General features: G+C 50.0%; 1 protein-coding gene across 9 annotated transcripts in view; it reads left to right on the plus strand.

Annotated features, from left to right (window-relative positions):
* The window catches only part of ZNF532 (zinc finger protein 532), a 105,585-nt gene that overhangs the window by 898 nt on the left and 90,100 nt on the right, over positions 1-14,587 (plus strand). For 4 of the 9 annotated variants that reach the window (XM_059409748.1, XM_059409754.1, XM_059409757.1 and 1 more), the window contains exons 1-3: positions 37-297; positions 1,930-2,011; positions 2,096-2,207. The gene's annotated coding sequence lies outside the window, so the exon portion shown is untranslated. Of the gene's footprint in view, positions 1-36; positions 298-1,929; positions 2,012-2,095; positions 2,208-14,587 lie in introns of those variants that run through there. The other 5 variants (XM_059409750.1, XM_059409751.1, XM_059409749.1 and 2 more) reach the window with 5 other exon arrangements.

The raw sequence follows: 14,587 nt of genomic DNA on the forward strand, positions 1-14,587 counted from the left end.
GGGCGCACGGCGAGGCCGCGGCGGCGGGGCGGCCCGGGGGCGCGGGAGCCGGCAGCCCGGGAGGCGGCGGCGGCAGGCGGCGGCGAGGCCGCTCCACCGCACACGCACACACAGACCCCGGCAGCGGGAATGCAGATGACACGCCCGTAACATGGAAGCCGCCGCCGCCGCCGCTACGACGACAGCAGCAGCAGCCACAGCAGCCGCAGCCGGCGGCGCCGCGCTGAACAAAGGTCATCCGAGCTGCGGCCCAGACGCCCGGGCTTGACCGCTGCGAAGGCCAACCCCGGGAAGGGGGTGGGTGTGCGCCCGCGGGGCGGGGGGCGGCGAGGGGCGGCCGGGGCGGGGTGGGGGGCCGGGGGGGGGGGGGGGGGAAGCCGGCGAGCGAGGGGCGAGGGCAGCGCAGGACGGGGCGCGGGTGGGCTGCGGGGGAGAGGCGGGCGCGCCGGCCCCTCGTGCCCACCCCTGCGGGCCGGGGTGAGCGCGTGAGGCTCAGGCCCCTTGGCCTGACTGCAGCGGCCTGTCCCACCCTGGCCTTGGGGACGGCTGGCCTTCGCGCCCCGCCGGCTTCCTCGGGGGGGGGCCGAGGACGAGCCGGTTTCGCTAGGCCCCACAGGTTCAGAGAGGGGGGCCACGTGAGCGCTGGAGCTCGCTCCTACCCCCTCCAGCGCCGGCGGTGCACCGAGGATTCTTTAAAGGCCTCTGTGCCCCTCGTACTCCCTGCCCCTCAGCTCGGGCCCCCCCACCCCCACCGCAGGCATCCCTAGTTTCCTACCCCGAGGTGAAGGGATTTGGACTTCTCCCCCCAGGTGCTTGAAAGAAGAGAAGGTTGGAGGAGGAGGAGACTGGGGGGGCTGCTGCTGGTGGTGACAGGGCTGGGAGAGTGCGGAGAGGGACGGGAGGAGGGGGCTGGGTGGGGTGGGGGTGACAGGCGGAGAGGAGCCTGGTCAACAAGCCAGCACCACTCTGCTAGGAGGCCGAGGCCGCTCCTGCAGCCGACGCATCCAGTGTGAGCAGACACACATAGATTGCTTTCTTGGGGGCTCTTTGTCAGCCACCAACACAGAGAACACACACTGACACACACGTACACAAAGATGTGAGCCAGGTTGTGGGAGGTAAGTGGGGGAAGGAGAAGGAGGGGGAAACAGTGTCTGCGGTGGGCTTTGGGGTGGAGGGGCAGGGGGGATGGGCCCTGAGGGGCTCTGGGGTGCTTGTGAGGTGAGCCTTTCCAAGGCTGTGTGCTTGCCTGTGTGTGTGTGTTGGGGCGGGGGGGGGGGGGGACACACACGATGACCTTCCCCTCCTCACGAAGACCTAAAAGGGAAAAGCAACCCCTAGCGAGATCCCCTCTGTGCTGATGATTTTCAGGGACTTGTTGGCAACTCAGCGAGGGTTGCCATAGCTTTTTTATGTAGGGTGACCAGAACCGGCTGAAACTGGTTTGAGGCAGATCAGCTCCTGAACACAATGCAGTCACTGAGCTACTACAGTGGGATAGCAGCTTCCTCCCTTCATGGCAGCCAAAAGCAGAGGAGCTTGCAGGAAGGTACCATCCCAACACAGTATGTGAATGCACACTTAGACACTACACAGCACTGGTACGTGACTGATGGAGCCCTAAAAGATTCTGTGTAGAGAAGAGGGAAAAAAATGTGCAGGTTTGCAAGGTCTGAGATTACTTGGGCTTTTCCTGCCTTTTTCTTTTGCTTAAGGGATGGACAAGGAGCTGAGATTTATGACCCTTATTAAAGAAAAAATGTGCCTTGCTAGGGTGGGGACACTTGGTTTCTGCAGTCTCTCTTTCTCTCTCTCTTTCTCTGTGTTTTTAACAAAACAAAACCAAAATGAACTGATGGGTTTGTAATGGTAGTTTTGTTTGTTGCTGGAGAATGCTACTTTGCATGCTTTTTTTTTTCTCTCTTGCAGGGTATGTTCTATTTTGTGCTTTTCCTTTTAGAAGCTACTAAAGGGTGTTGGGGATCCTTCTGACTATTATGAAGGCCAAAAGGTAACAATATTGTTCTAGGAAATGAGCATAAATGCGTTCCAGTGATGCTGTAAGGCATACATGCTGTCTTTTTTTTCCTTGTAGGCCTGTTGACTGGGGCTGCTTTTAACCCTTTCATATTTGCAGAGAATGCAAAACCGTGTGACAGTCACTGAACATTGAGCCAAAGTCTTTCCAAAAGGTCAAGGTTCACAAGGTGAGATATGATATTTTGAGCATGAATTTAAGTGTTTTATTTGAAGGTCCGTGCAGAGGCAGATGGACAGTGGATTGGTACCCTGGAGATAATTTTGGGTTCAGAGTGGAGAGGGAATACTCTTAATGTTATCCAAGTTTAATGGGATTAGGGTGATTTTATGATGGGATTGCTATCAAGACAAAATCAGAATGACTTCCTTAATTCGCATGTGGCTAGTCCTTGGGAAGGAGGCAGGCCTGGAAAGAGGCAAGTTTAGAGAACGGTAGGCATCAGGGCCTTGTGGAGAATGTACTGGTTTGCATGAGACTTAAAGCAGCACACATGTAGCATTATCCCGATGGTGACCAAAAAAAAAAGGAAGGACTTGGCCAAATCGAGGCAGCCTATTTGAGGAGTCTGAAGGTAGATTTGCCTTTTGTTCATTCCTCACCTTCCTTTTACCTTGTGCTCTGTGTTAACCTGAAAGGTTTTTCAACTCGGAGTCAAGTGGTGGAATGGCTTTTATTGATTTTAGGGGCTGTTGACAGTGAGTTTGCCATTGGATTATTTGTGGCATACATTTTAATGTGGAATGCTAATGCAGTACCAGGAGGAAACCGGCTAGTCTGGCTTCATCTGTGAAAAGATTCCTGTTAACTCAAAAGCTTTGTAGCAGTGGATGGTGGAAAATATCTGATGCCTTAAAGAGCTCGCTGTTCTCCTCAGGCTGGTGTTTGTATGTACCCCCAAAGCCAGAGGTTTTTGAGGAGCAGGGAGAAGAAAGCAGGCATGAGTCTGGCCAAGTAAAGAACAAAGAGAGTGAGCGCTTACCGGGGGAGCACTAAGCATTTTGCCTTGGGGTTCCTGGTGAAAAGAGCTGCAACTTCCCCAAACAGGAAGCCAGCAGCTCCAGAATCCTATCCAGTATGATCTCCACGACACACAGAACTTGTTCTGGGTCCTGGTCTGGTAGGAGGACAGTCAGGAGGAGCTCAGAGAGGACAGGATTGGAAAATACATCTGTCCCCTACTTTGAAGAGGGCATTTTGTTTCTCCTCGATTTGATTTGCGCAGAGTCCAGCCTTTTCAGAAATGCCGAGGATCTTAGAATATGCTAAGTTGTGTGCTGGCAGTTGGTGGGCAGAGTATCTGCGGTGAAGGGTGTCAAGTATGCTAGGGTTTTTATTGTTAAGGGTTTTTTTCATGTGATCGCAGAGAACCCAGTATGTGATAAAGCTGGCAAAAGGGAAGCGAGTGCACGGTTAGCTCAGAGTACTTTGCACAGTATTTAATAAAGATAAATGTAATCTCCGTCTGATAGACAGTAAATAGCTTACACGATGGAACAAAATTCTTTACAAATCACTGTGCTGAAATGGGTGTTCAATTCTACATCATTTTCGACTGCCAGAGGTTCACTGTCTGAGTGTGGTAGAAATCTGCTTGCAAAGCAGATCGCAATCCACGTTGCACGATATGCTGCTCCTGCTTTTCTGGTGCCAACTAAAACTCAGATGGCGAATATGATAAACCTTAATTAGCTTAATACAATAAGCTGTTTTATAATTTAGTCCTTCATTCCCGTCTTTAGAAAGGCAGTGGTTTTTATTTAACTTTGACAGCTAACCCCTTGCAATCAATGTTTCTTGATAGTCTGTTTTAAGAGCCCTTTTTGTAAGGAATTGCATGGCGCAGAATGTTCTGGTTGACTCTCTCTGTGGTTTTTAGCTTTGTTACTCCTCCTCCCCCCAGAAGGCTCCTGGAAAATCGCATTTGTTTTGCATTTAGGCCAGCCTTTCCAGCTGCGAGGGCTGTTTAAGCTTGGAGAGCTGGTTCTCCGGGGCAGCAATCAGAGCTCATCTGTGGACTGAGGTTTGTCTCAGGTGGCGATCTCCTGCTGAGGTCTAACAATGTAGCAGGCCCAGGTCTCCCAGGACAGGAACCCAGAGCTTTCTGAGCTTGGGAATGTGAATGTGAGTGTGGAGAGTAAGCAACACCATTCTCCTTCCTGGAAGAGCCAGGAGAGAGCAGGGTAGCACCCACACTTGGGGCAGGGCCTGTGTGAGAGCAGGGTAGCTCCCACACTTGGGGCTGGGCCTGTGTCCTTGCTGTCACTGTCGCCATGCGGAAGGCCACACCTGGAGCCTGCCAGGGATCGCCTGCGGCAGGTTCTGAGGAGGGTGACAAGCCGGCCATCCCCTCTGGAGGAAGAATGTGTGGGTTTGGCTGATGAGGGTACGCTGGAAAGAAAGTGTCACAGGGTGTTGAACCTTTGTTTTCATCCTTTGCTTCTTTGGATTTTTTTTTTTGCGTGTTAAGGAACATTAGATCCTGGGCTTTTAGGACTCTGAGCATCCTGGTTCAGGAGAGGAGGCTGGTTGCTTTCTCTTTTCCCCCTCTCTTCTCTCACAAAGAGATTCCCTGCCCCTACCCACCTTGACTCCTTAAAAGAAGGGTTTAGGAGGGAGGCAGGGCCCACGTAGGTGGAATTTTCTGTGTATACCTTTGCCTCGGATGAGTTCGAGTTTTCAGATTTGTGTCTCCCAGCCCTCTTTATTTCTTCCCTTGAAATGCTTTCTTGGGTCTGTCTTCTCTTGTTGTCTGAATAAGGTCCCTCATCTCCTTGTTGGAACTCCCCATCTAGCTCTTCACAGCTGGAGCAGAGGTTGTCCCGATATGGGGCCCTGGGATGGTTGCCAGTGCGAGGGAAACCGAAAGTATCTGGAAAAGATTTGGGGTTGCTCTCTCCTCATTCCCCTAACATCTCACCCGAATCAGTACAGTAACCACATCCGCAGTAAAGCATTGAGGAAATCTACACCTGTGTGTTAATTACATTCGAGGGATGATCTTTAACCAAGTCATGGTTAAATAATTAACTTTTTAAACTTTTAAATTTACATACAGTGAAATCTGCTCTGTGGTGTGGAGTCTTAGGGGTTTTGACTAGTGTAGAGCGCTGTGTGTCCACCCGTGCCGTCCACAGGGAGTGGTTCCGTCACTCCCGAAACTTGCCTCCTGCTCTACATTGGTGGTCAGATTCTTCCCACCCAAACCCTTGGCAACCACTGGTTTGTTCTGTCCCTATATTTGGTCTTCTCCAGAATGTCATATGAATGGCTTCTTTCCTTTAGCAAAGCGCATTTGACATTCATCCACGTTGCCGTGTGTAGCCATACCGGCTGCTTTTCCGTTGCCAAGCTGTGGACCGCGATATGGACATACCACAGTGTGTTTCTTCGTTCCCCCGGACGTGTGGGGTGCTTCTGCTTGGCGGGTGCTTGCGAGTAAGGTGGCTCTAAACATTTGCATACAGGCTCTTGTCTGAACCTAAGTTTCTACGTCTCTTCCCTAAATACATGGGGGGCAGGTGGCGTGGCTGGGTCATAGGGTCAGTGCCTAAGAATTAGAAGTCCAAGCGAAAGCACGTTCAGCTCTTCCTCGCAGCTCACGAGAGAGAGAGCTGGCCTTGTCAGCGGCAGTTAAGACTTCCCAAGTAAGACGTCGCAGGGAGCATTATCTGAAGACGCGCGAGAGATGATTATGATAATAGGACCACTCACTAACGGGATGACATGCTTTATAACCCAGAACTAATCGGAATTAGCCAAAAGTGGAAACAGAAAACTGCCGGTGGTAAAATATCCTTTATTTCCTACAGCAATCATTTTTCGTCTCTTCAGAAACAGTTGGCAGTTTAATTTTGACATTTGTCTTCAGGTTCAGGGCCACGCCAGACAACAGCAGAATCACAGTCCCGGAAAGTGGTACCGAAGTTCTTTGTTGAAATCGGACTTGCGTAAACAACGTATTATTAATTATGATTTGCCCGAGTTTTTGACTGCCAGAATATGGGTGTGGTTTTAATATCTGAAGGTATTGTTCAGGTTTGATGCCTTTTAAGGAAATGAGAACATTTAAGCAAAATCCAGGCAGTGAAGCTGGGAGACTTGGGGAGATTAAAAAAAAAAAAAATTTTTTTTATTTTCTTTTAACTTTAAACATTTTTTCAGACCAAGGTTGGGTACTGGAGACAGAGAAGAGCCCGAGAAGTGGGAAGTGATTTTAATTGGGGGATTATTTCATCCATTTTACAGTTACTGAATGTTTACAAAGCCCCAGACATTTTGCTAGGCCCTGGGAGTACCAAGAGAAAAGGAATCCAGAGAGAAAACTGGAGTGGGAAGTAGCCTACTGGTGCTATGACAGGAATGTGAATGGGCCACCTAATGTCCAGTGTCCAGAGGGAGGAGCCCTCGAAGAGGTGGCTTCTGGGGCAAACCGGGAAAGATGGGTAAGAGGAGAAACAGCAGGCAGAGACCGGGGAAGAGTGTGGAGTCCTTTGGAAAGACACTGAGCGAGCCTGGAGTTGTGCATGGGGCCGGGAGAGCCGGGTGGCTGTGGGAGAGGAGGCGGGGACATCAGGAGGCTGGCAACGGCCAGAATGACCAGAAGGTCATTCTCTACAGAATATTCGAGTGAGGACTTTCTTGTGGAGGTGGTAGAAGCCTAAAGCCTTCGGCCTTGGGGCAGTGTCTGAGGAGGGAAGGGAGGCTTTTCTCGCTGGAAACAAGGAGGTCACAGGAGGGGACCACCGTAGCAAATCTGGGACAGAGGAGGGCCTGACCCCAGGCGATGCAGTGGGATGGAGTGGTAGGTGGGGGAGGGGTGTGTACTCATGGGCAGGGGTGGGGGAGAGGGAGGAACAGGACAGCGCCAAGTTTGCTCCTTGAGGTGATTTGCTGCTGGTTGCTTTTGTCTGGGACAGACCTCCATCAGAAGGCAGAATAGATTCGGAGGGCGGATGTGAAGGGGCTCCATACGGTGAGGTCAAGTTTGGGTTGGGTCGCCCATGGAGGTGTCCTTTGTTGCCAGGATCTCTTTGGGCTGGAGGAATGGGCATGGAACAGAGATGATAGAAGAAAGATGTAAAAAAAAGTTGAGTTTGGGCTTCCATAAGATAATGGTTTATATAGTCACAGCCTTAAAGAAGGAGCAGCTGAGGAACTTACCACGCATGCTTTGGAAAATGGGAGGGCAAGACATTTCCGGAGAGGCAGAAAGTAATCTTAGTAGCTGACATCTGCAGACACGCAGCCCATCCTGGAGGCCGTTCTGCTGGTTATCTCCCGTCATACTGAACCAGCGAGAGGAGCTGGGTCCTTTTATCCCCGTGATCAGGTGGGAAACAAAGACCCTGGCCAAGGCGGCTTGTAAGTCCTACCAGAGGCAGAATTTGAGGCTTGTTCCTCACCACCAGGCCATTCTGCTTTGGGGAGCAGAGCATGAGGAAACCCTGGAAGGTGTTTAGGGGTGTGGAGGAGGAGCCTGAGAGGGCACAGGTAGGCCCTAGACAGTAAAGGCACTGATAAGGTTCACGTTAGAAGTGGCAGTTGACGATGGCTGAGGTGAGAACGTGTCGTGGAGAAGTCTGGGACACAGTTGAGGCTCCCTTGTAATTAGCCCCGTTTTCCCGACTTCACTCAGCACGGAGAGAGGAGAGTCTCCGTCAGAGACGGTGCAAGAAAGCGGGTTGAGAAGAGGACATTTGTACTGGGCACTTTCGGGTGAGGATACAGATTGGAAGGGAGAAGGAACAGGGACATTTTTGTTTTTATTTGTTCTTTGGAAAGAACTCAGATTGAAAGTAGTGCTGAGAAGAATCTTTAGTTTCGGTAACAAGTAAACACAGTTAAAGAATTCTTTGAGTCATCTTCTGCAGACAGGAAGTTCTAAATTTTTCCTCTTTTAGAATGAGAGGAGGAAAGCAAACTCTACTTGATCTAAATCTGGAGACTGAAATAAGTAATTTTTAGACAAACTCAAAGTAGCCTTTTTAGCTGTCCCAAGTGTTCCCTCCTAAGTTGCCTGTAATTGATGGTCCTTAGGGACAGAAGATGCGGGTTTTGTTTTGTTTTCAGTTAGATATTAGTACAGCTTGACGTAAGAAGAAATTCCAGGCATCTTGTAGGATTTAGAGAGGCCTAAAGATAAAATCAAGGTGTTGTTCTTGAATGTTTTCTCAACTCAGCCTTTCCTTTTTGGGACATAAACTCTGGCTTTGCAAAGGTTGACTCATTGGTCTCATTATGGGTATTGATTTTGATCATTTTCTTCCAACAGGAACAGAATTCTTTCTAGGGATCTGAATTGCAGTTAGGTAGCTGAAAACCTAAGAAAATTTGGAGCCCTGTGTTTTGTTTTTGTTTTTGTTTTTAAAGGTCTGCTAGCTGGAAATACTTCAAAGATGTACACTAATCTCCTTTTCTGCAGTGAGCCCAAACTGGGGGGAGAGTGGGGCTGGTAGGTGGACCTGGAACCCAGCACTCTCAGCTCCCGGTCTGCGGCAGCTTGTGTATCACAGACTGTCTCGCTGCCCTCCAGTTTGTTATGGGCTGGGTGGTGTGTATGCCCGCTCCTCATACCATCGTTAGGTCCTGTGAACCACACTGGTTCTCCTTGGTGAGCTGGTCTTGAACTGTTCTGCTGATTTAACATAGCAAGAGTGGGAGAGGTAGTTTGAGGTCTCTAGTTTGAGACGTGATCATGCTGAGTGTTCTAGTGAAATCGGGGGGCTTGGTCCACGGGGATTTTCAGTGGCCTTTGCCTGGCTCTTGGTGACCTCAGGCTGCATTCTGCCACCATGGGACCTTGAGCAAGTTCCTTAAATTCTAGGCCTTGCTTTTCTTTTGAGGGTCGTTACGAAGATTAAGAACATGTAAGGTGCTTCATAGAGTGTCTGCGACAGGGTGAGTCCTCCCTTGGATCTTTGCTGTGCTGTGTTCCCAGCTTCCCTGGGGTAGGGGAAGGGCCTTTGCTGACATTTCTCCTCATCGTAGAGGGCGTTATTTCTCTTGTCGTGCCCGTTAGCTCAGTTTTAAGTAGTTTTGTTTTGGCCCACAGTTGAGTGTCTCCCGGCCTGTCTTCAGTGATAGCTGCCCGATACCTGGTATAGAAGTAGGGGAAATGTAGGCAGGAGGACAGTGTCCTTGTTCCCACTTGGCTGGACATTCATTTGTAGCTGGAAAACATTGGATGAATGTTGTCATTATCATCTCGTACTTTGACTGTCTTTGTTTCCAGAAAAATCCAGCCCCATCAGTGGTGGCTGTAGCCTAGCTGATGTAATTTATGTTAGCCAGAGTTAAAAGAAACAAAACCTGACTATGCAAATATGACAGGTTAGCCACAGCCTCCGCTCCGTCCCTGCTCCCATGGCACGCTGCTTCCCACGTTTGCTTGGCAGCGACTGGATACTTGTTATCTTGCACACCGGGATATGGTGGTGACAGAAGTCTGAGTGGAGAAGGAACCTGCGGGTCATATTTTAATGTCTAAAACTTCTCTGTCGATAGAGTGGGCGCTAGCCCCATAGGGCCGTAGAGTGCTTGCTTGCAGTGTGACCGGTCCTAACTGGGCTGAGCTGTAAGCATGGAACGCACATCAGGTTCTGCAAACATAGACAAAAGGGGAAAAAAGGATGCAGATATTTCATTAATACTTTTTCATATTGATTACATGTTACAGCAAGGCTCTTGTGGTTGAATACAATTTATTACTAAACTAAAATTATTAATGTTGTTTTGCCCCCCCCCCTTTTTTTCTTTTTTAAATGTGACTGCTAGAAAATTTAAAACTGTATGTGTGGCTTTTATTCTTTCTCTGTTGGACAGGGCTGGTCTGGACCGTTAGATGGACATCTAAAGAAATTGAGCGGTAGAGTCTCTCTGGTGCCCTGAAGTGTTGAAGTTCATTGTGTTGAGTTACCCTTTTGGTTGGAAAAGATAGTGGAAGGTCGATGTGATGCCTCCTGGTTAGAGAAACTCGTGCTCCGCTGGTTTGGACCCTCTTCTCTCACACGTGTCTCTAGTTCATGTCTCTGCATTATTGGGTCTAGACAGCCGTGCCAGGCCGGTGTCTGCTTCTAAACGGACAGGGAACCAGTGCAGATCACACGTTGACCACGTAAGCTAGATGCTTACACCTAATGTCCCCTGTGAAGTGTGATTACCATTCCCGGTGAGACTCTGGGGAGGTGAAGTGACTGGCCCAGGGTGGTACTGCTCGTGAGTGACAGACCTTGGATTTGGGCCAGGGATGAGCTGACTTGGGAGTCCTACTGCCTTTTCTGAATAATGGTTCCTGCTTGGTGTTCCTGTCTTGTTCCTCTTGCTCAGAGTCCCATACCTGGTCCCGGGTGCCCTTGTTGTCTAGATAGCATTTCTCCCATTTTAATTTGCATGCAGATCCCCTGGGGCTGTGTTAGATTGTGCAGACAGTGATGCCGGCTGGCTGAGTGGGCCAGGGTTCTGTCCCTCCTCTAACGGGCTCACGCCGGTCGTGGTGACCTGTTGCTGGACCACACGTTGGGTAGCGGAGGTCTGTGCTGTTTCCTTCCTTGGGTTTTGGACATGCTTCCTCTGATTCCAGAGTGATCTGACTCTCTAAAACTTGCCTCATTCTGCAGGGCCTCACCCTGTGGCTTTGCCTGGGATGCCAGCAAGTGCACATGGGGCCAGAACTGGTTTTTGGTGGCAGGTGCCCAGCTGGGCATGAACGCTGATTTCTATGTACACACAGTTGGACCGGATCGACATATTCCTGTTCTTATCCTAACCCCTTCGGCACCTGTCGTCTGATAAAATACAAGATAATTTTAACACTGAGCTATGTGGCAGGGGTCTCCGTTTGAAGTCCTTGCGATGAAGACCGGCCTTAAGTCGACACTCGGGGGTGACTGTGCTGTGTTTGGTTCAGAGTCTGTAATCTGAGAGAGATGAGGACTCGGAGCAGTGGGCCTGCCACTGTTTCTGCCTCCGTGCCTGACAAGGAATCGAGGTGGCTTGTGACTTTCCCTTAGAATGGGAGTTACAGTGCGCACCTCACACCCAAGTGTGGAGGGATGAGTCGTCACCACCACCTGCTTCTTAGCCCAGGGTGAAGGCAGCTGGCCTGGAGTCCTTGGATCAGGAGGTCTTGGTCTTTGATCAAACCAGAAATGGGGTTTCAGGAGGGAGCTTGATGTGTTGTGTGTTTGAACTCTTAAGAGGTTGTGCAAAATTTAGTGTATTTTAAAATTTTTCAAATTTTAAACAAGTTTTAAAAAACATCTTAACATTTTTTAATCTTTAAAGGGGGCAAAGGGAGAGGCAGAGAATCTTCAGGTAGATTCTCTGCTGAGCACGGAGCCCGACATTGGGGCTCGATCCCAGGATCCCAAGATCAGGACCTGAGCCCAAATCAGGAGTCAGACACTCAAATGACTGAGCCACCCAGGCAGCTCCCATGTATTTTTTTTTAAATGATTTTTTTTTTTAATTTAAAGATTTTTATTTATTTATTTGACAGAGAGAAATCACAAGTATACTGAGAGGCAGGCAGAGAGAGAGAGAGGGAAGCAGGCTCCCTGCTGAGCAGAGAGCCCGATGCGGGACTCGATCCCAGGACCCTGAGATCACGACCTGAGCCGAAGGCAGCGGCTTAACCCACTGAGCCACCCAGGCGCCCAGCTCCCGTGTATTTTTTAAATCTGGGGACGCGTATTGATTCAATGAGCTAATGATTAAATGATGATTAAATGATACATTAGGTTACCGTCCCCATCGCTCTGTAAGAAAACTCCGTTTCACAGAAACACGAGTTGAATTTTAGATCTTACTGGAAATTTGGACTCCGAGAGTTCTGCGATATATGAATCTGGCACAGTGAACAGGATTTTTAATTGTTGGCTAAATCTGTCAGCTCCCTGCTTGGCGCAGGACCCGGTGCCTGGTGCGGTGGGGGTGTCTGCCTGGCCCGTGAGCGAAGCTGCTGAGGAGTCCCAGACTGCTGGAAGGGGAGGGGGTGGGTTGGGGGTGGGGTGGCAGCAAGGCTGGGTGTTCAGGGTGGCCAGGCGGTGGGGCCAGCCGTGGGGAAAGGGGTTGGGACTGTGGAAGTTCAGTCTGAGTTGCGGGTGAGTTCAGAGTGCAGCGGGGGAGGTCGTAAGTGCAAAGGCTTTCGGAGCATGCCAAGCGTCAGGAGAAGTTGGGAGTCTGAGACTAGACAGACACTCGGGTTGTCAGAAGACAGAGCCAAGCTGGACGGATGGTCACGAGTCTAGTGGCCAGGCGGGAACCAGTGGAGCATGAGGCCGCAGAAGCGGCGGCTCTGTAGGAGTTCAGGACAGCAGCAGTTGGGCGATGGGGACTGTGTGCTCAGAGGAGAGGCCCCCGGAATGAGGGCAAGATGAGCTGCCTTTGCCGATGATCTCTGCATCACCGAATCAGAACCAGCTCTACGGGGCAGCCTTCCTGTGACGTGGCAGGTCAGGGCACTTGTTGCTCAGGTGGTTGAGGTTAGGAGAGTGGACTGGGAGAAGCAGTAGTTCCTTGTATGCAAGGTGGATGCGGAAAGGTGTTAAAATACTAGATCCTTTGGAGTTTTCCTGACTTCATAGGACACATGATCAAGATGCGGCTTTTCAAACTCACTCCGGAGGAGGAGGTGTTGATGATGAGGCCACGCCTGCTGCTGGGGAGGGCTCCCGTGTCGTCTTGTACTGAGCTTACTCTGTGTTCTTTTCAGGGCCACATGGCCTCTGCTGTGTCTTTGTGCCTCTCCTTTGGTGGAACTGCATTCTCCTTCCGGTGCACTTGGCAATGGTGACTGTCCCACAGCTCCTGTGTTCCCACATCCCTGTCTAAACTGCTACTAACGGGGCACCTGGGTGGCTCAGTGTGTTAAGCATCTGCCTTCAGCTCAGGTCATGATGCAGGGTCCTGGAATCCAGCTCCGTGTCGGGCTCCCCATTCTGCAGGAAGCCTGCTTCTCCCTCTCCCACTCCCCCTACTGTGTTCCCTCTCTCGCTGTCTCTTTGTCAAATAAATAAATAAATAAATAAAATCTTAAAAATGAAAGTCCTAGTAACATCCCCTGTGTTGCTTAGTCCCACTTCTGGTTCTCCAGACCTGCAGCTAACAGGTCCTGTCTGCTCAGCTGTGAGTTGGAGGGCCCGGTTACGCCAGCACTGCGCGGGTGGTAGTTTGCACTGGGCTAGTGAAACACCCCCTAGTGACACATCTATTGCCTGGCAAGGGGGTGGTCTTACCCTGTTGTATGCCTGAAAAACTTGAGGCTCTGAGAGGTTAACACACATGCAGAAGATTAGTTGTTGGCAATTGGCATCCGTGCCAGGGTCTTCCTGACCCCAATCCTACACCGTTTAGCATTCTCCGGTATAGTAGCTAAAGTGAAGGGGCTCTTTGGAGCATAGAGTTGGGACTCTTTTGTTGATTTTCTGTTTACTCAAAATCACAAAAACGATATGTTTAGCTTCCAGCATTTGCTCCGTAAATGGCGAAGGCCAATTATCTGAGTTATGCATTGGAATGAGACTCTGGAGGTAGGAAATTTGGCTAGATGGCTACACATCAGGCCTAATGTGTAGGGCTCATGGGTACGTTGCTGTGTATTTGAGGCCTCTCCCGGGCAGGGGTGTGTGTCTGCGCGCGTGTGCACGCACATTATTGCTTGTGTTTGAGGCTCCATATAGCACATACCTATTTGGCAGAAGGCCAAGTCTGGTTTATCTGGCCGATGTTAATTTGGGGAAAGATGAAACACACGTAGTTCAGCACTTGAGTAGTAATAATGAGGCTTTAATGGTTTTGATTTTGGATGACTTATAGAACTGTAAAACATTTGTGTTCTCCTCATCTGCAGCATTAGGATATTGTCGACCTCCGCTGGAATTTCACACGTAGCTGTAACCTCTTTGGTTACACAGTGCTCTTATTTCAGGTCACTGAGGACAGGAAACCTTTGTTCTGCGTCTCTTGTGCTTCTTAGAAGACCTTGTGGGGCCGTCTGTGTGCAGGAGGCACTTTTGGATGCTTGTTCTGTCCCAGGTAGTGGCTGGGAATTCTAATGGCATAGGTCTTGTTATCCCCTATCTGAGAGCACCGGAGTTGGGGTTTCATTGCTGGAATCCTCTCCCTGACCTTGTTTTGATACTATAATAACCCAGAGTAATTAGGACTAAACTAAATGCCAGATAATTCAGGTAGAAGTAAGTAACTACCTGGATTATTATTATGTTTTTAAGATTTTATTTTATTTCTTAGAAAGAGAGAGAGCTGAGGAGGAGCAGAAGGAGGAGCAGAAGGAGGGGGACACGCAGACTCCGTGCTGAGCAGGGAGCTGGGCATGGGGCTCGATCCCACGACCCTGAGATCGTGATCTGAGCTGAAACCGAGATTCGGACGCTCAGTCGCCTGAACCACCCAGGCGCCCCTGGCTTCTTGTATTTAACCTTCACAGTAACTCTGGAGTGGGTCTTATTTTTTCCATTTTACACATGAGAAAACAGAAGCTTGAAGAGGTTAAGTAACTTGCCCAGAGTCTCGTAACTTGGAAGGGGA

The sequence above is a fragment of the Mustela nigripes genome, chromosome 8 (genome assembly GCF_022355385.1).
Source record: "Mustela nigripes isolate SB6536 chromosome 8, MUSNIG.SB6536, whole genome shotgun sequence".
Lineage (NCBI taxonomy): Eukaryota > Metazoa > Chordata > Mammalia > Carnivora > Mustelidae > Mustela > Mustela nigripes.